Source organism: Hyla sarda, chromosome 4, assembly GCF_029499605.1.
Source record: "Hyla sarda isolate aHylSar1 chromosome 4, aHylSar1.hap1, whole genome shotgun sequence".
Taxonomy (NCBI): domain Eukaryota; kingdom Metazoa; phylum Chordata; class Amphibia; order Anura; family Hylidae; genus Hyla; species Hyla sarda.
Window position 1 is genome coordinate 41,387,718 of NC_079192.1, and position 22,265 is coordinate 41,409,982.

The window sequence follows — 22,265 nt, forward strand, 5'->3', positions numbered from 1 at the left end:
TGGGGTAGAAGTGTTAAAATTGGAAGCAAGGATGAGATGCCGTGACCCAGATTCGAAGCGGGGTTGCTGCGGCCACAACGCAGAGTACTAACCACTATACGATCACGGCAACCTTCCCGAGCCAGGTAGGAGTCGAACCTACAATCTTCTGATCCGTAGTCAGACGCGTTATCCATTGCGCCACTGGCCCTGCTGAAAAAACAACTGCCAAACCGGTGCCTCATTTGTGAAGTACTGGAAAACCTGCCACATGGTACCATTGCCAAAAGTGTCTTCCGTTTCTTGCAAATCAAATCCGAACCGTCCAGAGACTAAATGTGTTGTCCTTACAACACATTTTTACAAAGGGCGAAATCACTACTTGGCAGATTAAAGTCATCCAAAACAATTAGCAGATGAAACTTGGGGTCTACTTCCTGGAAATCCTAAAGATTCTTCAACCTTGGGGTAGAAGTGTTAAAATTGGAAGCAAGGATGAGATGCCGTGACCCGGATTCGAACCGGGGTTGCTGCGGCCACAATGCAGAGTACTAACCACTATACGATCACGGCAACATTCCCGAGCCAGGAAGGAGTCGAACCTACAATCTTCTGATCCGTAGTCAGACGCGTTATCCATTGCGCCACTGGCCCTGCTGAAAAAACAACTGCCAAACCGGTGCCTCATTTCTGAAGTACTGGAAAACCTGCCACATGGTACCATTGCCAAAAGTGCCTTCCGTTTCTTGCAAATCAAAACGGAACCGTCCAGAGACTAAATGTGTTGTCCTTACAACACATTTTTACAAAGGGCGAAATCACTACTTGGCAGATTAAAGTCATCCAAAACAATTAGCAGATGAAACTTGGGGTCTACTTCCTGGAAATCCTAAAGATTCTTCAACCTTGGGGTAGAAGTGTTAAAATTGGAAGCAAGGATGAGATGCCGTGACCCAGATTCGAAGCGGGGTTGCTGCGGCCACAACGCAGAGTACTAACCACTATACGATCACGGCAACCTTCCCAAGCCAGGTAGGAGTCGAACCTACAATCTTCTGATCCGTAGTCAGACGCGTTATCCATTGCGCCACTGGCCCTGCTGAAAAAACAACTGCCAAACCGGTGCCTCATTTGTGAAGTACTGGAAAACCTGCCACATGGTACCATTGCCAAAAGTGTCTTCCGTTTCTTGCAAATCAAATCCGAACCGTCCAGAGACTAAATGTGTTGTCCTTACAACACATTTTTACAAAGGGCGAAATCACTACTTGGCAGATTAAAGTCATCCAAAACAATTAGCAGATGAAACTTGGGGTCTACTTCCTGGAAATCCTAAAGATTCTTCAACCTTGGGTTAGAAGTGTTAAAATTGGAAGCAAGGATGAGATGCTGTGACCCGGATTCGAATCGGGGTTGCTGCGGCCACAACGCAGAGTACTAACCACTATACGATCACGGCAACCTTCCTGAGCCAGGTAGGAGTCGAACCTACAATCTTCTGATCCGTAGTCAGACGCGTTATCCATTGCGCCACTGGCCCTGCTGAAAAAACAACTGCCAAACCGGTGCCTCATTTGTGAAGTACTGGAAAACCTGCCACATGGTACCATTGCCAAAAGTGTCTTCCGTTTCTTGCAAATCAAATCGGAACCGTCCAGAGACTAAATGTGTTGTCCTTACAACACATTTTTACAAAGGGCGAAATCACTACTTGGCAGATTAAAGTCATCCAAAACAATTAGCAGATGAAACTTGGGGTCTACTTCCTGGAAATCCTAAAGATTCTTCAACCTTGGGGTAGAAGTGTTAAAATTGGAAGCAAGGATGAGATGCCGTGACCCGGACTCGCTGCGGCCACAATGCAGAGTACTAACCACTATACGATCACGGCAACATTCCCGAGCCAGGTAGGAGTCGAACCTACAATCTTCTGATCCGTAGTCAGACGCGTTATCCGTTGCGCCACTGGCCCTGCTGAAAACATAACTGCCAAACCGGTGCCTCATTTCTGAAGTACTGGAAAACCTGCCACATGGTACCATTGCCAAAAGTGTCTTCCGTTTCTTGCAAATCAAATCGGAACCGTCCAGAGACTAAATGTGTTGTCCTTACAACACATTTTTACAAAGGGCGAAATCACTACTTGGCAGATTAAAGTCATCCAAAACAATTAGCAGATGAAACTTGGGGTCTACTTCCTGGAAATCCTAAAGATTCTTCAACCTTGGGGTAGAAGTGTTAAAATTGGAAGCAAGGATGAGATGCCGTGACCCAGATTCGAAGCGGGGTTGCTGCAGCCACAATGCAGAGTACTAACCGCTATACGATCACGGCAACATTCCCGAGCCAGGTAGGAGTCGAACCTACAATCTTCTGATCCGTAGTCAGACGCGTTATCCATTGCGCCACTGGCCCTGCTGAAAAAACAACTGCCAAACCGGTGCCTCATTTCTGAAGTACTGGAAAACCTGCCACATGGTACCATTGCCAAAAGTGTCTTCCGTTTCTTGCAAATCAAATCGGAACCGTCCAGAGACTAAATGTGTTGTCCTTACAACACATTTTTACAAAGGGCGAAATCACTACTTGGCAGATTAAAGTCATCCAAAACAATTAGCAGATGAAACTTGGGGTCTACTTCCTGGAAATCCTAAAGATTCTTCAACCTTGGGGTAGAAGTGTTAAAATTGGAAGCAAGGATGAGATGCCGTGACCCGGATTTGAACCGGGGTTGCTGCGGCCACAACGCAGAGTACTAACCACTATACGATCACGGCAACATTCCCGAGCCAGGTAGGAGTCGAACCTACAATCTTCTGATCCGTAGTCAGACGCGTTATCCATTGCGCCACTGGCCCTGCTGAAAAAACAACTGCCAAACCGGTGCCTCATTTGTGAAGTACTGGAAAACCTGCCACATGGTACCATTGCCAAAAGTGTCTTCCGTTTCTTGCAAATCAAATCCGAACCGTCCAGAGACTAAATGTGTTGTCCTTACAACACATTTTTACAAAGGGCGAAATCACTACTTGGCAGATTAAAGTCATTCAAAACAATTAGCAGATGAAACTTGGGGTCTACTTCCTGGAAATCCTAAAGATTCTTCAACCTTGGGGTAGAAGTGTTAAAATTGGAAGCAAGGATGAGATGCCGTGACCCAGATTCGAAGCGGGGTTGCTGCAGCCACAATGCAGAGTACTAACCGCTATACGATCACGGCAACATTCCCGAGCCAGGTAGGAGTCGAACCTACAATCTTCTGATCCGTAGTCAGACGCGTTATCCATTGCGCCACTGGCCCTACTGAAAAAACAACTGCCAAACCGGTGCCTCATTTCTGAAGTACTGGAAAACCTGCCACATGGTACCATTGCCAAAAGTGTCTTCCGTTTCTTGCAAATCAAATCGGAACCGTCCAGAGACTAAATGTGTTGTCCTTACAACACATTTTTACAAAGGGCGAAATCACTACTTGGCAGATTAAAGTCATCCAAAACAATTAGCAGATGAAACTTGGGGTCTACTTCCTGGAAATCCTAAAGATTCTTCAACCTTGGGGTAGAAGTGTTAAAATTGGAAGCAAGGATGAGATGCCGTGACCCGGATTTGAACCGGGGTTGCTGCGGCCACAACGCAGAGTACTAACCACTATACGATCACGGCAACATTCCCGAGCCAGGTAGGAGTCGAACCTACAATCTTCTGATCCGTAGTCAGACGCGTTATCCATTGCGCCACTGGCCCTGCTGAAAAAACAACTGCCAAACCGGTGCCTCATTTGTGAAGTACTGGAAAACCTGCCACATGGTACCATTGCCAAAAGTGTCTTCCGTTTCTTGCAAATCAAATCCGAACCGTCCAGAGACTAAATGTGTTGTCCTTACAACACATTTTTACAAAGGGCGAAATCACTACTTGGCAGATTAAAGTCATCCAAAACAATTAGCAGATGAAACTTGGGGTCTACTTCCTGGAAATCCTAAAGATTCTTCAACCTTGGGGTAGAAGTGTTAAAATTGGAAGCAAGGATGAGATGCCGTGACCCAGATTCGAAGCGGGGTTGCTGCAGCCACAATGCAGAGTACTAACCGCTATACGATCACGGCAACATTCCCGAGCCAGGTAGGAGTCGAACCTACAATCTTCTGATCCGTAGTCAGACGCGTTATCCATTGCGCCACTGGCCCTACTGAAAAAACAACTGCCAAACCGGTGCCTCATTTCTGAAGTACTGGAAAACCTGCCACATGGTACCATTGCCAAAAGTGTCTTCCGTTTCTTGCAAATCAAATCGGAACCGTCCAGAGACTAAATGTGTTGTCCTTACAACACATTTTTACAAAGGGCGAAATCACTACTTGGCAGATTAAAGTCATCCAAAACAATTAGCAGATGAAACTTGGGGTCTACTTCCTGGAAATCCTAAAGATTCTTCAACCTTGGGGTAGAAGTGTTAAAATTGGAAGCAAGGATGAGATGCCGTGACCCGGATTCGAACCGGGGTTGCTGCGGCCACAACGCAGAGTACTAACCACTATACGATCACGGCAACATTCCCGAGCCAGGTAGGAGTCGAACCTACAATCTTCTGATCCGTAGTCAGACGCATTATCCATTGCGCCACTGGCCCTGCTGAAAAAGCAACTGCCAAACCGGTGCCTCATTTCTGAAGTACTGGAAAACCTGCCACATGGTACCATTGCCAAAAGTGTCTTCCGTTTCTTGCAAATCAAATCGGAACCGTCCAGAGACTAAATGTGTTGTCCTTACAACACATTTTTACAAAGGGCGAAATCACTACTTGGCAGATTAAAGTCATCCAAAACAATTAGCAGATGAAACTTGGGGTCTACTTCCTGGAAATCCTAAAGATTCTTCAACCTTGGGGTAGAAGTGTTAAAATTGGAAGCAAGGATGAGATGCCGTGACCCGGTTCCGAACCGGGATTGCTGCGGCCACAACGCAGAGTACTAACCACTATACGATCACGGCAACATTCCCGAGCCAGGTAGGAGTCGAACCTACAATCTTCTGATCCGTAGTCAGACGCGTTATCCATTGCGCCACTGGCCCTGCTGAAAAAACACCTGCCAAACCGGTGCCTCATTTGTGAAGTACTGGAAAACCTGCCACATGATACCAATGCCAAAAGTGTCTTCCGTTTCTTGCAAATCATGCAGAAGATGAAACTTGGGGTCTACTTCCTGGAAATCCTAAATATTCTTCAACCTTGGGGTAGAAGTGTTAAAAATGGAAGCAAGGATGAGATGCAGTGACCCGGATTCGAACCAGGGTTGCTGCGGCCACAACGCAGAGTACTAACCACTATACGATCACGGCAACATTCCCGAGCCAGGTAGGACTCGAACCTACAATCTTCTGATCCGTAGTCAGACGCGTTATCCATTGCGCCCTGCTGAAAAAACAACTGCCAAACCGGTGCCTCATTTCTGAAGTACTGGAAAACCTGCCACATGGTACCATTGCCAAAAGTGTCTTCCGTTTCTTGCAAATCAAATCGGAACCGTCCAGAGACTAAATGTGTTGTCCTTACAACACATTTTTACAAAGGGCGAAATCACTACTTGGCAGATTAAAGTCATCCAAAACAATTAGCAGAAGAAATCATGCAGGAGATGAAACTTGGGGTTTACTTCCTGGAAATCCTAAAGATTCTTCAACCTTGGGGTAGAAGTGTTAAAAATGGAAGCAAGGATGAGATGCCGTGACCCGGATTCGAACTGAGGTTGCTGCGGCCACAACGCAGAGTACTAGCCGCTATACGATCACGGCAACATTCCCGAGCCAGGTAGGAGTCGAACCTACAATCTTCTGATCCGTAGTCAGACGCGTTATCCATTGCGCCACTGGCCCTGCTGAAAAAACAACTGCCAAACCGGTGCCCCATTTCTGAAGTACTGGAAAACCTGCCACATGGTACCATTGCCAAAAGTGTCTTCCGTTTCTTGCAAATCAAATCGGAACCGTCCAGAGACTAAATGTGTTGTCCTTACAACACATTTTTACAAAGGGCGAAATCACTACTTGGCAGATTAAAGTCATCCAAAACAATTAGCAGAAGAAATCATGCAGGAGATGAAACTTGGGGTTTACTTCCTGGAAATCCTAAAGATTCTTCAACCTTGGGGTAGAAGTGTTAAAATTAGAAGCAAGGATGAGATGCCGTGACCCGGAATCGAACCGGGGTTGCTGTGGCCACAACGCAGAGTACTAACCACTATACGATCACGGCAACATTCCCGAGCCAGGTAGGAGTCGAACCTACAATCTTCTGATCCGTAGTCAGACGCGTTATCCATTGCGCCACTGGCCCTGCTGAAAAAACAACTGCCAAACCGGTGCCTCATTTGTGAAGTACTTGAAAACCTGCCACATGGTACCATTGCCAAAAGTGTCTTCCGTTTCTTGCAAATCAAATCGGAACCGTCCAGAGACTAAATGTGTTGTCCTTACAACACATTTTTACAAAGGGCGAAATCACTACTTGGCAGATTAAAGTCATCCAAAACAATTAGCAGATGAAACTTGGGGTCTACTTCCTGGAAATCCTAAAGATTCTTCAACCTTGGGTTAGAAGTGTTAAAATTGGAAGCAAGGATGAGATGCCGTGACCCGGATTCGAACCGGGGTTGCTGTGGCCACAACGCAGAGTACTAACCACTATACGATCACGGCAACATTCCCGAGCCAGGTAGGAGTCGAACCTACAATCTTCTGATCTGTAGTCAGACGTGTTATCCATTGCGCCACTGGCCCTGCTGAAAAAATAACTGCCAAACCGGTGCCTCATTTCTGAAGTACTGGAAAACCTGCCACATGGTACCATTGCCAAAAGTGTCTTCCGTTTCTTGCAAATCAAATCGGAACCGTCCAGAGACTAAATGTGTTGTCCTTACAACACATTTTTACAAAGGGCGAAATCACTACTTGGCAGATTAAAGTCATCCAAAACAATTAGCAGATGAAACTTGGGGTCTACTTCCTGGAAATCCTAAAGATTCTTCAACCTTGGGGTAGAAGTGTTAAAATTGGAAGCAAGGATGAGATGCCGTGACCCGGATTTGAACCGGGGTTGCTGCGGCCACAACGCAGAGTACTAACCACTATACGATCACGGCAACATTCCCGAGCCAGGTAGGAGTCGAACCTACAATCTTCTGATCCGTAGTCAGACGCGTTATCCATTGCGCCACTGGCCCTGCTGAAAAAACAACTGCCAAACCGGTGCCTCATTTGTGAAGTACTGGAAAACCTGCCACATGGTACCATTGCCAAAAGTGTCTTCCGTTTCTTGCAAATCAAATCCGAACCGTCCAGAGACTAAATGTGTTGTCCTTACAACACATTTTTACAAAGGGCGAAATCACTACTTGGCAGATTAAAGTCATCCAAAACAATTAGCAGAAGAAATCATGCAGGAGATGAAACTTGGGGTTTACTTCCTGGAAATCCTAAAGATTCTTCAACCTTGGGGTAGAAGTGTTAAAAATGGAAGTAAGGATGAGATGCCGTGACCCGGATTTGCTGCGGCCACAACGCAGAGTACTAACCGCTATACGATCACGGCAACATTCCCGAGCCAGGTAGGAGTCGAACCTACAATCTTCTGATCCGTAGTCAGACGCGTTATCCATTGCGCCACTGGCCCTGCTGAAAACACAACTGCCAAACCGGTGCCTCATTTCTGAAGTACTGGAAAACCTGCCACATGGTACCATTGCCAAAAGTGTCTTCCGTTTCTTGCAAATCAAATCGGAACCGTCCAGAGACTAAATGTGTTGTCCTTACAACACATTTTTACAAAGGGCGAAATCACTACTTGGCAGATTAAAGTCATCCAAAACAATTAGCAGATGAAACTTGGGGTCTACTTCCTGGAAATCCTAAAGATTCTTCAACCTTGGGGTAGAAGTGTTAAAATTGGAAGCAAGGATGAGATGCCGTGACCCGGATTCGAACCGGGGTTGCTGCGGCCACAACGCAGAGTACTAACCACTATACGATCACGGCAACATTCCCGAACCAGGTAGGAGTCGAACCTACAATCTTCTGATCCGTAGTCAGATGCATTATCCATTGCGCCACTGGCCCTGCTGAAAAAGCAACTGCCAAACCGGTGCCTCATTTCTGAAGTACTGGAAAACCTGCCACATGGTACCATTGCCAAAAGTGTCTTCCGTTTCTTGCAAATCAAATCGGAACCGTCCAGAGACTAAATGTGTTGTCCTTACAACACATTTTTACAAAGGGCGAAATCACTACTTGGCAGATTAAAGTCATCCAAAACAATTAGCAGATGAAACTTGGGGTCTACTTCCTGGAAATCCTAAAGATTCTTCAACCTTGGGGTAGAAGTGTTAAAATTGGAAGCAAGGATGAGATGCCGTGACCCGGATTCGAACCGGGGTTGCTGCGGCCACAACGCAGAGTACTAACCACTATACGATCACGGCAACATTCCCGAGCCAGGTAGGAGTCGAACCTACAATCTTCTGATCCGTAGTCAGACGCGTTATCCATTGCGCCACTGGCCCTGCTGAAAAAACACCTGCCAAACCGGTGCCTCATTTGTGAAGTACTGGAAAACCTGCCACATGATACCAATGCCAAAAGTGTCTTCCGTTTCTTGCAAATCATGCAGAAGATGAAACTTGGGGTCTACTTCCTGGAAATCCTAAATATTCTTCAACCTTGGGGTAGAAGTGTTAAAAATGGAAGCAAGGATGAGATGCCGTGACCCGGATTCGAACCAGGGTTGCTGCGGCCACAACGCAGAGTACTAACCACTATACGATCACGGCAACATTCCCGAGCCAGGTAGGAGTCGAACCTACAATCTTCTGATCCGTAGTCAGACGCGTTATCCATTGCGCCACTGGCCCTGCTGAAAAAACAACTGCCAAACCGGTGCCTCATTTCAGAAGTACTGGAAAACCTGCCACATGGTACCATTGCCAAAAGTGTCTTCCGTTTCTTGCAAATCAAATCGGAACCGTCCAGAGACTAAATGTGTTGTCCTTACAACACATTTTTACAAAGGGCGAAATCACTACTTGGCAGATTAAAGTCATCCAAAACAATTAGCAGAAGAAATCATGCAGGAGATGAAACTTGGGGTTTACTTCCTGGAAATCCTAAAGATTCTTCAACCTTGGGGTAGAAGTGTTAAAAATGGAAGCAAGGATGAGATGCCGTGACCCGGATTCGAACCAGGGTTGCTGCGGCCACAACGCAGAGTACTAACCGCTATACGATAACGGCAACATTCCCGAGCCAGGTAGGAGTCGAACCTACAATCTTCTGATTCGTAGTCAGACGCGTTATCCATTGCGCCACTAGCCCTGCTGAAAAAACAACTGCCAAACCGGTGCCTCATTTCTGAAGTACTGGAAAACCTGCCACATGGTACCATTGCCAAAAGTGTCTTCCGTTTCTTGCAAATCAAATCGGAACCGTCCAGAGACTAAATGTGTTGTCCTTACAACACATTTTTACAAAGGGCGAAATCACTACTTGGCAGATTAAAGTCATCCAAAACAATTAGCAGATGAAACTTGGGGTCTACTTCCTGGAAATCCTAAAGATTCTTCAACCTTGGGGTAGAAGTGTTAAAATTGGAAGCAAGGATGAGATGCCGTGACCCGGATCCGAACCGGGATTGCTGCGGCCACAACGCAGAGTACTAACCACTATACGATCACGGCAACATTCCCGAGCCAGGTAGGAGTCGAACCTACAATCTTCTGATCCGTAGTCAGACGCGTTATCCATTGCGCCACTGGCCCTGCTGAAAAAACACCTGCCAAACCGGTGCCTCATTTGTGAAGTACTGGAAAACCTGCCACATGATACCAATGCCAAAAGTGTCTTCCGTTTCTTGCAAATCATGCAGAAGATGAAACTTGGGGTCTACTTCCTGGAAATCCTAAATATTCTTCAACCTTGGGGTAGAAGTGTTAAAAATGGAAGCAAGGATGAGATGCAGTGACCCGGATTCGAACCAGGGTTGCTGCGGCCACAACGCAGAGTACTAACCACTATACGATCACGGCAACATTCCCGAGCCAGGTAGGACTCGAACCTACAATCTTCTGATCCGTAGTCAGACGCGTTATCCATTGCGCCCTGCTGAAAAAACAACTGCCAAACCGGTGCCTCATTTCTGAAGTACTGGAAAACCTGCCACATGGTACCATTGCCAAAAGTGTCTTCCGTTTCTTGCAAATCAAATCGGAACCGTCCAGAGACTAAATGTGTTGTCCTTACAACACATTTTTACAAAGGGCGAAATCACTACTTGGCAGATTAAAGTCATCCAAAACAATTAGCAGAAGAAATCATGCAGGAGATGAAACTTGGGGTTTACTTCCTGGAAATCCTAAAGATTCTTCAACCTTGGGGTAGAAGTGTTAAAAATGGAAGCAAGGATGAGATGCCGTGACCCGGATTCGAACTGAGGTTGCTGCGGCCACAACGCAGAGTACTAGCCGCTATACGATCACGGCAACATTCCCGAGCCAGGTAGGAGTCGAACCTACAATCTTCTGATCCGTAGTCAGACGCGTTATCCATTGCGCCACTGGCCCTGCTGAAAAAACAACTGCCAAACCGGTGCCCCATTTCTGAAGTACTGGAAAACCTGCCACATGGTACCATTGCCAAAAGTGTCTTCCGTTTCTTGCAAATCAAATCGGAACCGTCCAGAGACTAAATGTGTTGTCCTTACAACACATTTTTACAAAGGGCGAAATCACTACTTGGCAGATTAAAGTCATCCAAAACAATTAGCAGAAGAAATCATGCAGGAGATGAAACTTGGGGTTTACTTCCTGGAAATCCTAAAGATTCTTCAACCTTGGGGTAGAAGTGTTAAAAATGGAAGCAAGGATGAGATGCCGTGACCCGGATTCGAACCGGGGTTGCTGCGGCCACAACGCAGAGTACTAACTGCTATACGATCACGGCAACATTCCCGAGCCAGGTAGGAGTCGAACCTAAAGATTCTTCAACCTTGGGGTAGAAGTGTTAAAATTAGAAGCAAGGATGAGATGCCGTGACCCGGAATCGAACCGGGGTTGCTGTGGCCACAACGCAGAGTACTAACCACTATACGATCACGGCAACATTCCCGAGCCAGGTAGGAGTCGAACCTACAATCTTCTGATCCGTAGTCAGACGCGTTATCCATTGCGCCACTGGCCCTGCTGAAAAAACAACTGCCAAACCGGTGCCTCATTTGTGAAGTACTTGAAAACCTGCCACATGGTACCATTGCCAAAAGTGTCTTCCGTTTCTTGCAAATCAAATCGGAACCGTCCAGAGACTAAATGTGTTGTCCTTACAACACATTTTTACAAAGGGCGAAATCACTACTTGGCAGATTAAAGTCATCCAAAACAATTAGCAGATGAAACTTGGGGTCTACTTCCTGGAAATCCTAAAGATTCTTCAACCTTGGGTTAGAAGTGTTAAAATTGCGCCACTGGCCCTGCTGAAAAAACAACTGCCAAACCGGTGCCTCATTTGTGAAGTACTGGAAAACCTGCCACATGGTACCATTGCCAAAAGTGTCTTCCGTTTCTTGCAAATCAAATCGGAACTGTCCAGAGACTAAATGTGTTGTCCTTACAACACATTTTTACAAAGGGCGAAATCACTACTTGGCAGATTAAAGTCATCCAAAACAATTAGCAGATGAAACTTGGGGACAACTTCCTGGAAATCCTAAAGATTCTTCAACCTTGGGGTAGAAGTGTTAAAAATGGAAGCAAGGATGAGATGCCGTAACCCGGATTCGAACCGGGGTTGCTGCGGCCACAACGCAGAGTACTAACCGCTATACGATCACGGCAACATTCCCGAGCCAGGTAGGAGTCGAACCTACAATCTTCTGATCCGTAGTCAGACGCGTTATCCATTGCGCCACTGGCAACGCAGAGTACTAACCACTATACGATCACGGCAACCTTCCCAAGCCAGGTAGGAGTCGAACCTACAATCTTCTGATCCGTAGTCAGACGCGTTATCCATTGCGCCACTGGCCCTGCTGAAAAAACAACTGCCAAACCGGTGCCTCATTTCTGAAGTACTGGAAAACCTGCCACATGGTACCATTGCCAAAAGTGTCTTCCGTTTCTTGCAAATCAAATCGGAACCGTCCAGAGACTAAATGTGTTGTCCTTACAACACATTTTTACAAAGGGCGAAATAACTACTAACCGGTGCCTCATTTCTGAAGAACTGGAAAACCTGCCACATGGTACCATTGCCAAAAGTGTCTTCCGTTTCTTGCAAATCAAATCGGAACCGTCCAGAGACTAAATGTGTTGTCCTTACAACACATTTTTACAAAGGGCGAAATCACTACTTGGCAGATTAAAGTCATCCAAAACAATTAGCAGATGAAACTTGGGGTCTACTTCCTGGAAATCCTAAAGATTCTTCAACCATGGGGTAGAAGTGTTAAAATTGGAAGCAAGGATGAGATGCCGTGACCCGGGGTTGCTGCGGCCACAACGCAGAGTACTAACCACTATACGATCACGGCAACATTCCCGAGCCAGGTAGGAGTCGAACCTACAATCTTCTGATCCGTAGTCAGACGCGTTATCCATTGCGCCACTGGCCCTGCTGAAAAAACAACTGCCAAACCGGTGCCTCATTTGTGAAGTACTAGAAAACCTGCCACATGGTACCATTGCCAAAAGTGTCTTCCGTTTCTTGCAAATCAAATCGGAACCGTCCAGAGACTAAATGTGTTGTCCTTACAACACATTTTTACAAAGGGCGAAATCACTACTTGGCAGATTAAAGTCATCCAAAACAATTAGCAGATGAAACTTGGGGTTTACTTCCTGGAAATCCTAAAGATTCTTCAACCTTGGGGTAGAAGTGTTAAAAATGGAAGCAAGGATGAGATGCCGTGACCCGGATTAGAACCTGGGTTGCTGCGGCCACAACGCAGAGTACTAACCACTATACGATCACGGCAACCTTCCCGAGCCAGGTAGGAGTCGAACCTACAATCTTCTGATCCGTAGTCAGACGTGTTATCCATTGCGCCACTGGCCCTGCTGAAAAAACAACTGCCAAACCGGTGCCTCATTTCTGAAGTACTGGAAAACCTGCCACATGGTACCATTGCCAAAAGTGTCTTCCGTTTCTTGCAAATCAAATCGGAACCGTCCAGAGACTAAATGTGTTGTCCTTACAACACATTTTTACAAAGGGCGAAATCACTACTTGGCAGATTAAAGTCATCCAAAACAATTAGCAGATGAAACTTGGGGTCTACTTCCTGGAAATCCTAAAGATTCTTCAACCTTGGGGTAGAAGTGTTAAAATTGGAAGCAAGGATGAGATGCCGTGACCCGGATTCGAACCGGGGTTGCTGCGGCCACAACGCAGAGTACTAACCACTATACGATCACGGCAACATTCCCGAGCCAGGTAGGAGTCGAACCTACAATCTTCTGATCCGTAGTCAGACGCGTTATTCATTGCGCCACTGGCCCTGCTGAAAAAACAACTGCCAAACCGGTGCCTCATTTGTGAAGTACTAGAAAACCTGCCACATGGTACCATTGCCAAAAGTGTCTTCCGTTTCTTGCAAATCAAATCGGAACCGTCCAGAGACTAAATGTGTTGTCCTTACAACACATTTTTACAAAGGGCGAAATCACTACTTGGCAGATTAAAGTCATCCAAAACAATTAGCAGATGAAATTTGGGGTCTACTTCCTGGAAATCCTAAAGATTCTTCAACCTTGGGTTAGAAGTGTTAAAATTGGAAGCAAGGATGAGATGCCGTGACCCAGATTCGAAGCGGGGTTGCTGCGGCCACAACGCAGAGTACTAACCACTATACGATCACGGCAACCTTCCCAAGCCAGGTAGGAGTCGAACCTACAATCTTCTGATCCGTAGTCAGACGCGTTATCCATTGCGCCACTGGCCCTGCTGAAAAAACAACTGCCAAACCGGTGCCTCATTTCTGAAGTACTGGAAAACCTGCCACATGGTACCATTGCCAAAAGTGCCTTCCGTTTCTTGCAAATCAAATCGGAACCGTCCAGAGACTAAATGTGTTGTCCTTACAACACATTTTTACAAAGGGCGAAATCACTACTTGGCAGATTAAAGTCATCCAAAACAATTAGCAGAAGAAATCATGCAGGAGATGAAACTTGGGGTTTACTTCCTGGAAATCCTAAAGATTCTTCAACCTTGGGGTAGAAGTGTTAAAAATGGAAGCAAGGATGAGATGCCGTGACCCGGATTCGAACCGGGGTTGCTGCGGCCACAACGCAGAGTACTAACCGCTATACGATCACGGCAACATTCCCGAGCCAGGTAGGAGTTGAACCTACAATCTTCTGATCCGTAGTCAGACGCGTTATCCATTGCGCCACTGGCCCTGCTGAAAAAACAACTGCCAAACCGGTGCCTCATTTCTGAAGTACTGGAAAACCTGCCACATGGTACCATTGCCAAAAGTGTCTTCCGTTTCTTGCAAATCAAATCGGAACCGTCCAGAGACTAAATGTGTTGTCCTTACAACACATTTTTACAAAGGGCGAAATCACTACTTGGCAGATTAAAGTCATCCAAAACAATTAGCAGATGAAACTTGGGGTCTACTTCCTGGAAATCCTAAAGATTCTTCAACCTTGGGGTAGAAGTGTTAAAATTGGAAGCAAGGATGAGATGCCGTGACCCGGATTCGAACCGGGGTTGCTGCGGCCACAACGCAGAGTACTAACCACTATACGATCACGGCAACATTCCCGAGCCAGGTAGGAGTCGAACCTACAATCTTCTGATCCGTAGTCAGACGCGTTATTCATTGCGCCACTGGCCCTGCTGAAAAAACAACTGCCAAACCGGTGCCTCATTTGTGAAGTACTAGAAAACCTGCCACATGGTACCATTGCCAAAAGTGTCTTCCGTTTCTTGCAAATCAAATCGGAACCGTCCAGAGACTAAATGTGTTGTCCTTACAACACATTTTTACAAAGGGCGAAATCACTACTTGGCAGATTAAAGTCATCCAAAACAATTAGCAGATGAAATTTGGGGTCTACTTCCTGGAAATCCTAAAGATTCTTCAACCTTGGGTTAGAAGTGTTAAAATTGGAAGCAAGGATGAGATGCCGTGACCCAGATTCGAAGCGGGGTTGCTGCGGCCACAACGCAGAGTACTAACCACTATACAATCACGGCACCCTTCCCAAGCCAGGTAGGAGTCGAACCTACAATCTTCTGATCCGTAGTCAGACGCGTTATCCATTGCGCCACTGGCCCTGCTGAAAAAACAACTGCCAAACCGGTGCCTCATTTCTGAAGTACTGGAAAACCTGCCACATGGTACCATTGCCAAAAGTGCCTTCCGTTTCTTGCAAATCAAATCGGAACCGTCCAGAGACTAAATGTGTTGTCCTTACAACACATTTTTACAAAGGGCGAAATCACTACTTGGCAGATTAAAGTCATCCAAAACAATTAGCAGAAGAAATCATGCAGGAGATGAAACTTGGGGTTTACTTCCTGGAAATCCTAAAGATTCTTCAACCTTGGGGTAGAAGTGTTAAAAATGGAAGCAAGGATGAGATGCCGTGACCCGGATTCGAACCGGGGTTGCTGCGGCCACAACGCAGAGTACTAACCGCTATACGATCACGGCAACATTCCCGAGCCAGGTAGGAGTTGAACCTACAATCTTCTGATCCGTAGTCAGACGCGTTATCCATTGCGCCACTGGCCCTGCTGAAAAAACAACTGCCAAACCGGTGCCTCATTTCTGAAGTACTGGAAAACCTGCCACATGGTACCATTGCCAAAAGTGTCTTCCGTTTCTTGCAAATCAAATCGGAACCGTCCAGAGACTAAATGTGTTGTCCTTACAACACATTTTTACAAAGGGCGAAATCACTACTTGGCAGATTAAAGTCATCCAAAACAATTAGCAGAAGAAATCATGCAGGAGATGAAACTTGGGGTTTACTTCCTGGAAATCCTAAAGATTCTTCAACCTTGGGGTAGAAGTTTTAAAAATGGAAGCAAGGATGAGATGCCGTGACCCGGATTCGAACCGGGGTTGCTGCGGCCACAACGCAGAGTACTAACCACTATACGATCACGGCAACCTTCCCGAGCCAGGTAGGAGTCGAACCTACAATCTTCTGATCCGTAGTCAGACGTGTTATCCATGGCGCCACTGGCCCTGCTGTAAAAACAACTGCCAAACCGGTGCCTCATTTCTGAAGTACTGGAAAACCTGCCACATGGTACCATTGCCAAAAGTGTCTTCCGTTTCTTGCAAATCAAATCGGAACCGTCCAGAGACTAAATGTGTTGTCCTTACAACACATTTTTACAAAGGGCGAAATAACTACTAACCGGTGCCTCATTTCTGAAGAACTGGAAAACCTGCCACATGGTACCATTGCCAAAAGTGTCTTCCGTTTCTTGCAAATCAAATCGGAACCGTCCAGAGACTAAATGTGTTGTCCTTACAACACATTTTTACAAAGGGCGAAATCACTACTTGGCAGATTAAAGTCATCCAAAACAATTAGCAGATGAAACTTGGGGTCTACTTCCTGGAAATCCTAAAGATTCTTCAACCTTGGGTTAGAAGTGTTAAAATTGGAAGCAAGGATGAGATGCCGTGACCCGGATTCGAACCGGGGTTGCTGCTGCCACAACGCAGAGTACTAACCACTATACGATCACGGCAACATTCCTGAGCCAGGTAGGAGTCGAACCTACAATCTTCTGATCCGTAGTCAGACGCGTTATCCATTGCGCCACTGGCCCTGCTGAAAAAACAACTGCCAAACCGGTGCCTCATTTGTGAAGTACTGGAAAACCTGCCACATGGTACCATTGCCAAAAGTGTCTTCCGTTTCTTGCAAATCAAATCGGAACCGTCCAGAGACTAAATGTGTTGTCCTTACAACACATTTTTACAAAGGGCGAAATCACTACTTGGCAGATTAAAGTCATCCAAAACAATTAGCAGATGAAACTTGGGGTCTACTTCCTGGAAATCCTAAAGATTCTTCAACCTTGGGTTAGAAGTGTTAAAATTGGAAGCAAGGATGAGATGACGTGACCCAGATTCGAAGCGGGGTTGCTGCGGCCACAGCGCAGAGTACTAACCACTATACGATCACGGCAACCTTCCCGAGCCAGGTAGGAGTTGAACCTACAATCTTCTGATCCGTAGTCAGACGCGTTATCCATTGCGCCACTGGCCCTGCTGAAAAAACAACTGCCAAACCGGTGCCTCATTTCTAAAGTACTGGAAAACCTGCCACATGGTACCATTGCCAAAAGTGTCTTCCGTTTCTTGCAAATCAAATCGGAACCGTCCAGAGACTAAATGTGTTGTCCTTACAACACATTTTTACAAAGGGCGAAATCACTACTTGGCAGATTAAAGTCATCCAAAACAATTAGCAGAAGAAATCATGCAGGAGATGAAACTTGGGGTTTACTTCCTGGAAATCCTAAAGATTCTTCAACCTTGGGGTAGAAGTGTTAAAAATGGAAGCAAGGATGAGATGCCGTGACCCGGATTCGAACTGGGGTTGCTGCGGCCACAACGCAGAGTACTAACCGCTATACGATCACGGCAACATTCCCGAGCCAGGTAGGAGTCGAACCTACAATCTTCTGATCCGTAGTCAGACGCGTTATCCATTGTGCCACTGGCCCTGCTGAAAAAACAACTGCCAAACCGGTGCCTCATTTCTGAAGTACTGGAAAACCTGCCACATGGTACCATTGCCAAAAGTGCCTTCCGTTTCTTGCAAATCAAATCGGAACCGTCCAGAGACTAAATGTGTTGTCCTTACAACACATTTTTACAAAGGGCGAAATCACTACTTGGCAGATTAAAGTCATCCAAAACAATTAGCAGATGAAACTTGGGGTCTACTTCCTGGAAATCCTAAAGATTCTTCAACCTTGGGGTAGAAGTGTTAAAATTGGAAGCAAGGATGAGATGCCGTGACCCGGATTCGAACCGGGGTTACTGCGGCCACAACGCAGAGTACTAACCACTATACGATCACGGCAACCTTCCCGAGCCAGGTAGGAGTCGAACCTACAATCTTCTGATCCGTAGTCAGACGTGTTATCCATTGCGCCACTGGCCCTGCTGAAAAAACAACTGCCAAACCGGTGCCTCATTTCTGAAGTACTGGAAAACCTGCCACATGGTACCATTGCCAAAAGTGTCTTCCGTTTCTTGCAAATCAAATCGGTACCGTCCAGAGACTAAATGTGTTGTCCTTACAACACATTTTTACAAAGGGCGAAATCACTACTTGGCAGATTAAAGTCATCCAAAACAATTAGCAGATGAAACTTGGGGTCTACTTCCTGGAAATCCTAAAGATTCTTCAACCTTGGGGTAGAAGTGTTAAAATTGGAAGCAAGGATGAGATGCCGTGACCCAGATTCGAAGCGGGGTTGCTGCGGCCACAACGCAGAGTACTAACCACTATACGATCACGGCAACCTTCCCGAGCCAGGTAGGAGTCGAACCTACAATCTTCTGATCCGTAGTCAGACGCGTTATCCATTGCGCCACTGGCCCTGCTGAAAAAACAACTGCCAAACCGGTGCCTCATTTGTGAAGTACTGGAAAACCTGCCACATGGTACCATTGCCAAAAGTGTCTTCCGTTTCTTGCAAATCAAATCCGAACCGTCCAGAGACTAAATGTGTTGTCCTTACAACACATTTTTACAAAGGGCGAAATCACTACTTGGCAGATTAAAGTCATCCAAAACAATTAGCAGATGAAACTTGGGGTCTACTTCCTGGAAATCCTAAAGATTCTTCAACCTTGGGGTAGAAGTGTTAAAATTGGAAGCAAGGATGAGATGCCGTGACCCGGATTCGAACCGGGGTTGCTGCGGCCACAATGCAGAGTACTAACCACTATACGATCACGGCAACATTCCCGAGCCAGGTAGGAGTCGAACCTACAATCTTCTGATCCGTAGTCAGACGCGTTATCCATTGCGCCACTGGCCCTGCTGAAAAAACAACTGCCAAACCGGTGCCTCATTTGTGAAGTACTGGAAAACCTGCCACATGGTACCATTGCCAAAAGTGTCTTCCGTTTCTTGCAAATCAAATCCGAACCGTCCAGAGACTAAATGTGTTGTCCTTACAACACATTTTTACAAAGGGCGAAATCACTACTTGGCAGATTAAAGTCATCCAAAACAATTAGCAGATGAAACTTGGGGTCTACTTCCTGGAAATCCTAAAGATTCTTCAACCTTGGGGTAGAAGTGTTAAAATTGGAAGCAAGGATGAGATGCCGTGACCCGGATTCGAACCGGGGTTGCTGCGGCCACAATGCAGAGTACTAACCACTATACGATCACGGCAACATTCCCGAGCCAGGTAGGAGTCGAACCTACAATCTTCTGATCCGTAGTCAGACGCGTTATCCATTGCGCCACTGGCCCTGCTGAAAAAACAACTGCCAAACCGGTGCCTCATTTGTGAAGTACTGGAAAACCTGCCACATGGTACCATTGCCAAAAGTGTCTTCCGTTTCTTGCAAATCAAATCCGAACCGTCCAGAGACTAAATGTGTTGTCCTTACAACACATTTTTACAAAGGGCGAAATCACTACTTGGCAGATTAAAGTCATCCAAAACAATTAGCAGATGAAACTTGGGGTCTACTTCCTGGAAATCCTAAAGATTCTTCAACCTTGGGTTAGAAGTGTTAAAATTGGAAGCAAGGATGAGATGCCGTGACCCGGATTCGAACCGGGGTTGCTGCGGCCACAACGCAGAGTACTAACCACTATACGATCACGGCAACCTTCCTGAGCCAGGTAGGAGTCGAACCTACAATCTTCTGATCCGTAGTCAGACGCGTTATCCATTGCGCCACTGGCCCTGCTGAAAAAACAACTGCCAAACCGGTGCCTCATTTCTGAAGTACTGGAAAACCTGCCACATGGTACCATTGCCAAAAGTGCCTTCCGTTTCTTGCAAATCAAAACGGAACCGTCCAGAGACTAAATGTGTTGTCCTTACAACACATTTTTACAAAGGGCGAAATCACTACTTGGCAGATTAAAGTCATCCAAAACAATTAGCAGATGAAACTTGGGGTCTACTTCCTGGAAATCCTAAAGATTCTTCAACCTTGGGGTAGAAGTGTTAAAATTGGAAGCAAGGATGAGATGCCGTGACCCAGATTCGAAGCGGGGTTGCTGCGGCCACAACGCAGAGTACTAACCACTATACGATCACGGCAACCTTCCCAAGCCAGGTAGGAGTCGAACCTACAATCTTCTGATCCGTAGTCAGACGCGTTATCCATTGCGCCACTGGCCCTGCTGAAAACATAACTGCCAAACCGGTGCCTCATTTCTGAAGTACTGGAAAACCTGCCACATGGTACCATTGCCAAAAGTGTCTTCCGTTTCTTGCAAATCAAATCGGAACCGTCCAGAGACTAAATGTGTTGTCCTTACAACACATTTTTACAAAGGGCGAAATCACTACTTGGCAGATTAAAGTCATCCAAAACAATTAGCAGATGAAACTTGGGGTCTACTTCCTGGAAATCCTAAAGATTCTTCAACCTTGGGGTAGAAGTGTTAAAATTGGAAGCAAGGATGAGATGCCGTGACCCGGATTCGAACCGGGGTTGCTGCAGCCACAACGCAGAGTACTAACCACTATACGATCACGGCAACATTCCCGAGCCAGGTAGGAGTCGAACCTACAATCTTCTGATCCGTAGTCAGACGCGTTATCCATTGCGCCACTGGCCCTGCTGAAAAAATAACTGCCAAACCGGTGCCTCATTTGTGAAGTACTGGAAAACCTGCCACATGGTACCATTGCCAAAAGTGTCTTCCGTTTCTTGCAAATCAAATCCGAACCGTCCAGAGACTAAATGTGTTGTCCTTACAACACATTTTTACAAAGGGCGAAATCACTACTTGGCAGATTAAAGTCATCCAAAACAATTAGCAGATGAAACTTGGGGTCTACTTCCTGGAAATCCTAAAGATTCTTCAACCTTGGGGTAGAAGTGTTAAAATTGGAAGCAAGGATGAGATGCCGTGACCCAGATTCGAAGCGGGGTTGCTGCGGCCACAACGCAGAGTACTAACCACTATACGATCACGGCAACCTTCCCGAGCCAGGTAGGAGTCGAACCTACAATCTTCTGATCCGTAGTCAGACGCGTTATCCATTGCGCCACTGGCCCTGCTGAAAAAACAACTGCCAAACCGGTGCCTCATTTGTGAAGTACTGGAAAACCTGCCACATGGTACCATTGCCAAAAGTGTCTTCCGTTTCTTGCAAATCAAATCCGAACCGTCCAGAGACTAAATGTGTTGTCCTTACAACACATTTTTACAAAGGGCGAAATCACTACTTGGCAGATTAAAGTCATCCAAAACAATTAGCAGATGAAACTTGGGGTCTACTTCCTGGAAATCCTAAAGATTCTTCAACCTTGGGGTAGAAGTGTTAAAATTGGAAGCAAGGATGAGATGCCGTGACCCGGATTCGAACCGGGGTTGCTGCGGCCACAATGCAGAGTACTAACCACTATACGATCACGGCAACATTCCCGAGCCAGGTAGGAGTCGAACCTACAATCTTCTGATCTGTAGTCAGACGCGTTATCCATTGCGCCACTGGCCCTGCTGAAAAAACAACTGCCAAACCGGTGCCTCATTTGTGAAGTACTGGAAAACCTGCCACATGGTACCATTGCCAAAAGTGTCTTCCGTTTCTTGCAAATCAAATCCGAACCGTCCAGAGACTAAATGTGTTGTCCTTACAACACATTTTTACAAAGGGCGAAATCACTACTTGGCAGATTAAAGTCATCCAAAACAATTAGCAGATGAAACTTGGGGTCTACTTCCTGGAAATCCTAAAGATTCTTCAACCTTGGGTTAGAAGTGTTAAAATTGGAAGCAAGGATGAGATGCCGTGACCCGGATTCGAACCAGGGTTGCTGCGGCCACAACGCAGAGTACTAACCACTATACGATCACGGCAACCTTCCCAAGCCAGGTAGGAGTCGAACCTACAATCTTCTGATCCGTAGTCAGACGCGTTATCCATTGCGCCACTGGCCCTGCTGAAAACATAACTGCCAAACCGGTGCCTCATTTCTGAAGTACTGGAAAACCTGCCACATGGTACCATTGCCAAAAGTGTCTTCCGTTTCTTGCAAATCAAATCGGAACCGT

General features: G+C 46.2%; 63 non-coding genes across 63 annotated transcripts; all 63 read right to left on the reverse strand.

Annotated features, from left to right (window-relative positions):
* Window positions 1-117: 117 nt before the first annotated feature.
* Window positions 118-190, reverse strand: TRNAR-ACG (transfer RNA arginine (anticodon ACG)). Its single transcript has one exon. It is a non-coding gene; the product is annotated as a tRNA-Arg (tRNA).
* A 370-nt stretch (window positions 191-560) lies between these two features.
* Window positions 561-633, reverse strand: TRNAR-ACG (transfer RNA arginine (anticodon ACG)). Its single transcript has one exon. It is a non-coding gene; the product is annotated as a tRNA-Arg (tRNA).
* Window positions 634-1,003: 370 nt separating this feature from the next.
* On the reverse strand, window positions 1,004-1,076 carry TRNAR-ACG (transfer RNA arginine (anticodon ACG)). The gene has a single exon. It is a non-coding gene; the product is annotated as a tRNA-Arg (tRNA).
* Window positions 1,077-1,446: 370 nt separating this feature from the next.
* Window positions 1,447-1,519, reverse strand: TRNAR-ACG (transfer RNA arginine (anticodon ACG)). The gene has a single exon. It is a non-coding gene; the product is annotated as a tRNA-Arg (tRNA).
* Window positions 1,520-1,878: 359 nt separating this feature from the next.
* TRNAR-ACG (transfer RNA arginine (anticodon ACG)) lies at window positions 1,879-1,951 on the reverse strand. The gene has a single exon. It is a non-coding gene; the product is annotated as a tRNA-Arg (tRNA).
* A 370-nt stretch (window positions 1,952-2,321) lies between these two features.
* Window positions 2,322-2,394, reverse strand: TRNAR-ACG (transfer RNA arginine (anticodon ACG)). Its single transcript has one exon. It is a non-coding gene; the product is annotated as a tRNA-Arg (tRNA).
* A 290-nt stretch (window positions 2,395-2,684) lies between these two features.
* TRNAH-GUG (transfer RNA histidin (anticodon GUG)) lies at window positions 2,685-2,756 on the reverse strand. The gene has a single exon. It is a non-coding gene; the product is annotated as a tRNA-His (tRNA).
* An 8-nt stretch (window positions 2,757-2,764) lies between these two features.
* On the reverse strand, window positions 2,765-2,837 carry TRNAR-ACG (transfer RNA arginine (anticodon ACG)). The gene has a single exon. It is a non-coding gene; the product is annotated as a tRNA-Arg (tRNA).
* A 370-nt stretch (window positions 2,838-3,207) lies between these two features.
* On the reverse strand, window positions 3,208-3,280 carry TRNAR-ACG (transfer RNA arginine (anticodon ACG)). Its single transcript has one exon. It is a non-coding gene; the product is annotated as a tRNA-Arg (tRNA).
* A 290-nt stretch (window positions 3,281-3,570) lies between these two features.
* On the reverse strand, window positions 3,571-3,642 carry TRNAH-GUG (transfer RNA histidin (anticodon GUG)). Its single transcript has one exon. It is a non-coding gene; the product is annotated as a tRNA-His (tRNA).
* An 8-nt stretch (window positions 3,643-3,650) lies between these two features.
* Window positions 3,651-3,723, reverse strand: TRNAR-ACG (transfer RNA arginine (anticodon ACG)). Its single transcript has one exon. It is a non-coding gene; the product is annotated as a tRNA-Arg (tRNA).
* Window positions 3,724-4,093: 370 nt separating this feature from the next.
* TRNAR-ACG (transfer RNA arginine (anticodon ACG)) lies at window positions 4,094-4,166 on the reverse strand. Its single transcript has one exon. It is a non-coding gene; the product is annotated as a tRNA-Arg (tRNA).
* A 290-nt stretch (window positions 4,167-4,456) lies between these two features.
* TRNAH-GUG (transfer RNA histidin (anticodon GUG)) lies at window positions 4,457-4,528 on the reverse strand. The gene has a single exon. It is a non-coding gene; the product is annotated as a tRNA-His (tRNA).
* An 8-nt stretch (window positions 4,529-4,536) lies between these two features.
* Window positions 4,537-4,609, reverse strand: TRNAR-ACG (transfer RNA arginine (anticodon ACG)). Its single transcript has one exon. It is a non-coding gene; the product is annotated as a tRNA-Arg (tRNA).
* Window positions 4,610-4,979: 370 nt separating this feature from the next.
* On the reverse strand, window positions 4,980-5,052 carry TRNAR-ACG (transfer RNA arginine (anticodon ACG)). Its single transcript has one exon. It is a non-coding gene; the product is annotated as a tRNA-Arg (tRNA).
* Window positions 5,053-5,780: 728 nt separating this feature from the next.
* Window positions 5,781-5,853, reverse strand: TRNAR-ACG (transfer RNA arginine (anticodon ACG)). The gene has a single exon. It is a non-coding gene; the product is annotated as a tRNA-Arg (tRNA).
* A 387-nt stretch (window positions 5,854-6,240) lies between these two features.
* TRNAR-ACG (transfer RNA arginine (anticodon ACG)) lies at window positions 6,241-6,313 on the reverse strand. The gene has a single exon. It is a non-coding gene; the product is annotated as a tRNA-Arg (tRNA).
* A 370-nt stretch (window positions 6,314-6,683) lies between these two features.
* On the reverse strand, window positions 6,684-6,756 carry TRNAC-ACA (transfer RNA cysteine (anticodon ACA)). Its single transcript has one exon. It is a non-coding gene; the product is annotated as a tRNA-Cys (tRNA).
* Window positions 6,757-7,046: 290 nt separating this feature from the next.
* On the reverse strand, window positions 7,047-7,118 carry TRNAH-GUG (transfer RNA histidin (anticodon GUG)). The gene has a single exon. It is a non-coding gene; the product is annotated as a tRNA-His (tRNA).
* An 8-nt stretch (window positions 7,119-7,126) lies between these two features.
* Window positions 7,127-7,199, reverse strand: TRNAR-ACG (transfer RNA arginine (anticodon ACG)). The gene has a single exon. It is a non-coding gene; the product is annotated as a tRNA-Arg (tRNA).
* A 376-nt stretch (window positions 7,200-7,575) lies between these two features.
* TRNAR-ACG (transfer RNA arginine (anticodon ACG)) lies at window positions 7,576-7,648 on the reverse strand. The gene has a single exon. It is a non-coding gene; the product is annotated as a tRNA-Arg (tRNA).
* A 290-nt stretch (window positions 7,649-7,938) lies between these two features.
* On the reverse strand, window positions 7,939-8,010 carry TRNAH-GUG (transfer RNA histidin (anticodon GUG)). The gene has a single exon. It is a non-coding gene; the product is annotated as a tRNA-His (tRNA).
* Window positions 8,011-8,018: 8 nt separating this feature from the next.
* Window positions 8,019-8,091, reverse strand: TRNAR-ACG (transfer RNA arginine (anticodon ACG)). Its single transcript has one exon. It is a non-coding gene; the product is annotated as a tRNA-Arg (tRNA).
* A 290-nt stretch (window positions 8,092-8,381) lies between these two features.
* On the reverse strand, window positions 8,382-8,453 carry TRNAH-GUG (transfer RNA histidin (anticodon GUG)). The gene has a single exon. It is a non-coding gene; the product is annotated as a tRNA-His (tRNA).
* Window positions 8,454-8,461: 8 nt separating this feature from the next.
* TRNAR-ACG (transfer RNA arginine (anticodon ACG)) lies at window positions 8,462-8,534 on the reverse strand. The gene has a single exon. It is a non-coding gene; the product is annotated as a tRNA-Arg (tRNA).
* Window positions 8,535-8,729: 195 nt separating this feature from the next.
* TRNAH-GUG (transfer RNA histidin (anticodon GUG)) lies at window positions 8,730-8,801 on the reverse strand. The gene has a single exon. It is a non-coding gene; the product is annotated as a tRNA-His (tRNA).
* Window positions 8,802-8,809: 8 nt separating this feature from the next.
* Window positions 8,810-8,882, reverse strand: TRNAR-ACG (transfer RNA arginine (anticodon ACG)). The gene has a single exon. It is a non-coding gene; the product is annotated as a tRNA-Arg (tRNA).
* Window positions 8,883-9,269: 387 nt separating this feature from the next.
* On the reverse strand, window positions 9,270-9,342 carry TRNAR-ACG (transfer RNA arginine (anticodon ACG)). The gene has a single exon. It is a non-coding gene; the product is annotated as a tRNA-Arg (tRNA).
* A 370-nt stretch (window positions 9,343-9,712) lies between these two features.
* On the reverse strand, window positions 9,713-9,785 carry TRNAR-ACG (transfer RNA arginine (anticodon ACG)). Its single transcript has one exon. It is a non-coding gene; the product is annotated as a tRNA-Arg (tRNA).
* A 728-nt stretch (window positions 9,786-10,513) lies between these two features.
* TRNAR-ACG (transfer RNA arginine (anticodon ACG)) lies at window positions 10,514-10,586 on the reverse strand. Its single transcript has one exon. It is a non-coding gene; the product is annotated as a tRNA-Arg (tRNA).
* Window positions 10,587-11,129: 543 nt separating this feature from the next.
* On the reverse strand, window positions 11,130-11,202 carry TRNAR-ACG (transfer RNA arginine (anticodon ACG)). Its single transcript has one exon. It is a non-coding gene; the product is annotated as a tRNA-Arg (tRNA).
* A 577-nt stretch (window positions 11,203-11,779) lies between these two features.
* TRNAH-GUG (transfer RNA histidin (anticodon GUG)) lies at window positions 11,780-11,851 on the reverse strand. Its single transcript has one exon. It is a non-coding gene; the product is annotated as a tRNA-His (tRNA).
* Window positions 11,852-11,971: 120 nt separating this feature from the next.
* TRNAR-ACG (transfer RNA arginine (anticodon ACG)) lies at window positions 11,972-12,044 on the reverse strand. The gene has a single exon. It is a non-coding gene; the product is annotated as a tRNA-Arg (tRNA).
* A 511-nt stretch (window positions 12,045-12,555) lies between these two features.
* On the reverse strand, window positions 12,556-12,628 carry TRNAR-ACG (transfer RNA arginine (anticodon ACG)). Its single transcript has one exon. It is a non-coding gene; the product is annotated as a tRNA-Arg (tRNA).
* A 370-nt stretch (window positions 12,629-12,998) lies between these two features.
* Window positions 12,999-13,071, reverse strand: TRNAR-ACG (transfer RNA arginine (anticodon ACG)). Its single transcript has one exon. It is a non-coding gene; the product is annotated as a tRNA-Arg (tRNA).
* Window positions 13,072-13,361: 290 nt separating this feature from the next.
* On the reverse strand, window positions 13,362-13,433 carry TRNAH-GUG (transfer RNA histidin (anticodon GUG)). Its single transcript has one exon. It is a non-coding gene; the product is annotated as a tRNA-His (tRNA).
* Window positions 13,434-13,441: 8 nt separating this feature from the next.
* TRNAR-ACG (transfer RNA arginine (anticodon ACG)) lies at window positions 13,442-13,514 on the reverse strand. Its single transcript has one exon. It is a non-coding gene; the product is annotated as a tRNA-Arg (tRNA).
* Window positions 13,515-13,884: 370 nt separating this feature from the next.
* On the reverse strand, window positions 13,885-13,957 carry TRNAR-ACG (transfer RNA arginine (anticodon ACG)). The gene has a single exon. It is a non-coding gene; the product is annotated as a tRNA-Arg (tRNA).
* A 307-nt stretch (window positions 13,958-14,264) lies between these two features.
* Window positions 14,265-14,336, reverse strand: TRNAH-GUG (transfer RNA histidin (anticodon GUG)). Its single transcript has one exon. It is a non-coding gene; the product is annotated as a tRNA-His (tRNA).
* Window positions 14,337-14,344: 8 nt separating this feature from the next.
* On the reverse strand, window positions 14,345-14,417 carry TRNAR-ACG (transfer RNA arginine (anticodon ACG)). Its single transcript has one exon. It is a non-coding gene; the product is annotated as a tRNA-Arg (tRNA).
* Window positions 14,418-14,707: 290 nt separating this feature from the next.
* TRNAH-GUG (transfer RNA histidin (anticodon GUG)) lies at window positions 14,708-14,779 on the reverse strand. The gene has a single exon. It is a non-coding gene; the product is annotated as a tRNA-His (tRNA).
* An 8-nt stretch (window positions 14,780-14,787) lies between these two features.
* Window positions 14,788-14,860, reverse strand: TRNAR-ACG (transfer RNA arginine (anticodon ACG)). The gene has a single exon. It is a non-coding gene; the product is annotated as a tRNA-Arg (tRNA).
* Window positions 14,861-15,230: 370 nt separating this feature from the next.
* On the reverse strand, window positions 15,231-15,303 carry TRNAR-ACG (transfer RNA arginine (anticodon ACG)). Its single transcript has one exon. It is a non-coding gene; the product is annotated as a tRNA-Arg (tRNA).
* Window positions 15,304-15,610: 307 nt separating this feature from the next.
* TRNAH-GUG (transfer RNA histidin (anticodon GUG)) lies at window positions 15,611-15,682 on the reverse strand. Its single transcript has one exon. It is a non-coding gene; the product is annotated as a tRNA-His (tRNA).
* Window positions 15,683-15,690: 8 nt separating this feature from the next.
* TRNAR-ACG (transfer RNA arginine (anticodon ACG)) lies at window positions 15,691-15,763 on the reverse strand. The gene has a single exon. It is a non-coding gene; the product is annotated as a tRNA-Arg (tRNA).
* Window positions 15,764-16,070: 307 nt separating this feature from the next.
* On the reverse strand, window positions 16,071-16,142 carry TRNAH-GUG (transfer RNA histidin (anticodon GUG)). Its single transcript has one exon. It is a non-coding gene; the product is annotated as a tRNA-His (tRNA).
* Window positions 16,143-16,745: 603 nt separating this feature from the next.
* On the reverse strand, window positions 16,746-16,818 carry TRNAR-ACG (transfer RNA arginine (anticodon ACG)). Its single transcript has one exon. It is a non-coding gene; the product is annotated as a tRNA-Arg (tRNA).
* A 370-nt stretch (window positions 16,819-17,188) lies between these two features.
* On the reverse strand, window positions 17,189-17,261 carry TRNAR-ACG (transfer RNA arginine (anticodon ACG)). Its single transcript has one exon. It is a non-coding gene; the product is annotated as a tRNA-Arg (tRNA).
* A 387-nt stretch (window positions 17,262-17,648) lies between these two features.
* TRNAR-ACG (transfer RNA arginine (anticodon ACG)) lies at window positions 17,649-17,721 on the reverse strand. Its single transcript has one exon. It is a non-coding gene; the product is annotated as a tRNA-Arg (tRNA).
* Window positions 17,722-18,011: 290 nt separating this feature from the next.
* Window positions 18,012-18,083, reverse strand: TRNAH-GUG (transfer RNA histidin (anticodon GUG)). Its single transcript has one exon. It is a non-coding gene; the product is annotated as a tRNA-His (tRNA).
* Window positions 18,084-18,091: 8 nt separating this feature from the next.
* On the reverse strand, window positions 18,092-18,164 carry TRNAR-ACG (transfer RNA arginine (anticodon ACG)). The gene has a single exon. It is a non-coding gene; the product is annotated as a tRNA-Arg (tRNA).
* A 370-nt stretch (window positions 18,165-18,534) lies between these two features.
* On the reverse strand, window positions 18,535-18,607 carry TRNAR-ACG (transfer RNA arginine (anticodon ACG)). Its single transcript has one exon. It is a non-coding gene; the product is annotated as a tRNA-Arg (tRNA).
* Window positions 18,608-18,977: 370 nt separating this feature from the next.
* TRNAR-ACG (transfer RNA arginine (anticodon ACG)) lies at window positions 18,978-19,050 on the reverse strand. The gene has a single exon. It is a non-coding gene; the product is annotated as a tRNA-Arg (tRNA).
* A 370-nt stretch (window positions 19,051-19,420) lies between these two features.
* On the reverse strand, window positions 19,421-19,493 carry TRNAR-ACG (transfer RNA arginine (anticodon ACG)). Its single transcript has one exon. It is a non-coding gene; the product is annotated as a tRNA-Arg (tRNA).
* A 290-nt stretch (window positions 19,494-19,783) lies between these two features.
* On the reverse strand, window positions 19,784-19,855 carry TRNAH-GUG (transfer RNA histidin (anticodon GUG)). Its single transcript has one exon. It is a non-coding gene; the product is annotated as a tRNA-His (tRNA).
* Window positions 19,856-19,863: 8 nt separating this feature from the next.
* On the reverse strand, window positions 19,864-19,936 carry TRNAR-ACG (transfer RNA arginine (anticodon ACG)). Its single transcript has one exon. It is a non-coding gene; the product is annotated as a tRNA-Arg (tRNA).
* Window positions 19,937-20,306: 370 nt separating this feature from the next.
* On the reverse strand, window positions 20,307-20,379 carry TRNAR-ACG (transfer RNA arginine (anticodon ACG)). Its single transcript has one exon. It is a non-coding gene; the product is annotated as a tRNA-Arg (tRNA).
* A 290-nt stretch (window positions 20,380-20,669) lies between these two features.
* TRNAH-GUG (transfer RNA histidin (anticodon GUG)) lies at window positions 20,670-20,741 on the reverse strand. The gene has a single exon. It is a non-coding gene; the product is annotated as a tRNA-His (tRNA).
* Window positions 20,742-20,749: 8 nt separating this feature from the next.
* Window positions 20,750-20,822, reverse strand: TRNAR-ACG (transfer RNA arginine (anticodon ACG)). The gene has a single exon. It is a non-coding gene; the product is annotated as a tRNA-Arg (tRNA).
* A 370-nt stretch (window positions 20,823-21,192) lies between these two features.
* On the reverse strand, window positions 21,193-21,265 carry TRNAR-ACG (transfer RNA arginine (anticodon ACG)). The gene has a single exon. It is a non-coding gene; the product is annotated as a tRNA-Arg (tRNA).
* A 370-nt stretch (window positions 21,266-21,635) lies between these two features.
* Window positions 21,636-21,708, reverse strand: TRNAC-ACA (transfer RNA cysteine (anticodon ACA)). The gene has a single exon. It is a non-coding gene; the product is annotated as a tRNA-Cys (tRNA).
* Window positions 21,709-21,998: 290 nt separating this feature from the next.
* TRNAH-GUG (transfer RNA histidin (anticodon GUG)) lies at window positions 21,999-22,070 on the reverse strand. The gene has a single exon. It is a non-coding gene; the product is annotated as a tRNA-His (tRNA).
* Window positions 22,071-22,078: 8 nt separating this feature from the next.
* Window positions 22,079-22,151, reverse strand: TRNAR-ACG (transfer RNA arginine (anticodon ACG)). The gene has a single exon. It is a non-coding gene; the product is annotated as a tRNA-Arg (tRNA).
* Between the last annotated feature and the right edge of the window lie 114 nt (window positions 22,152-22,265).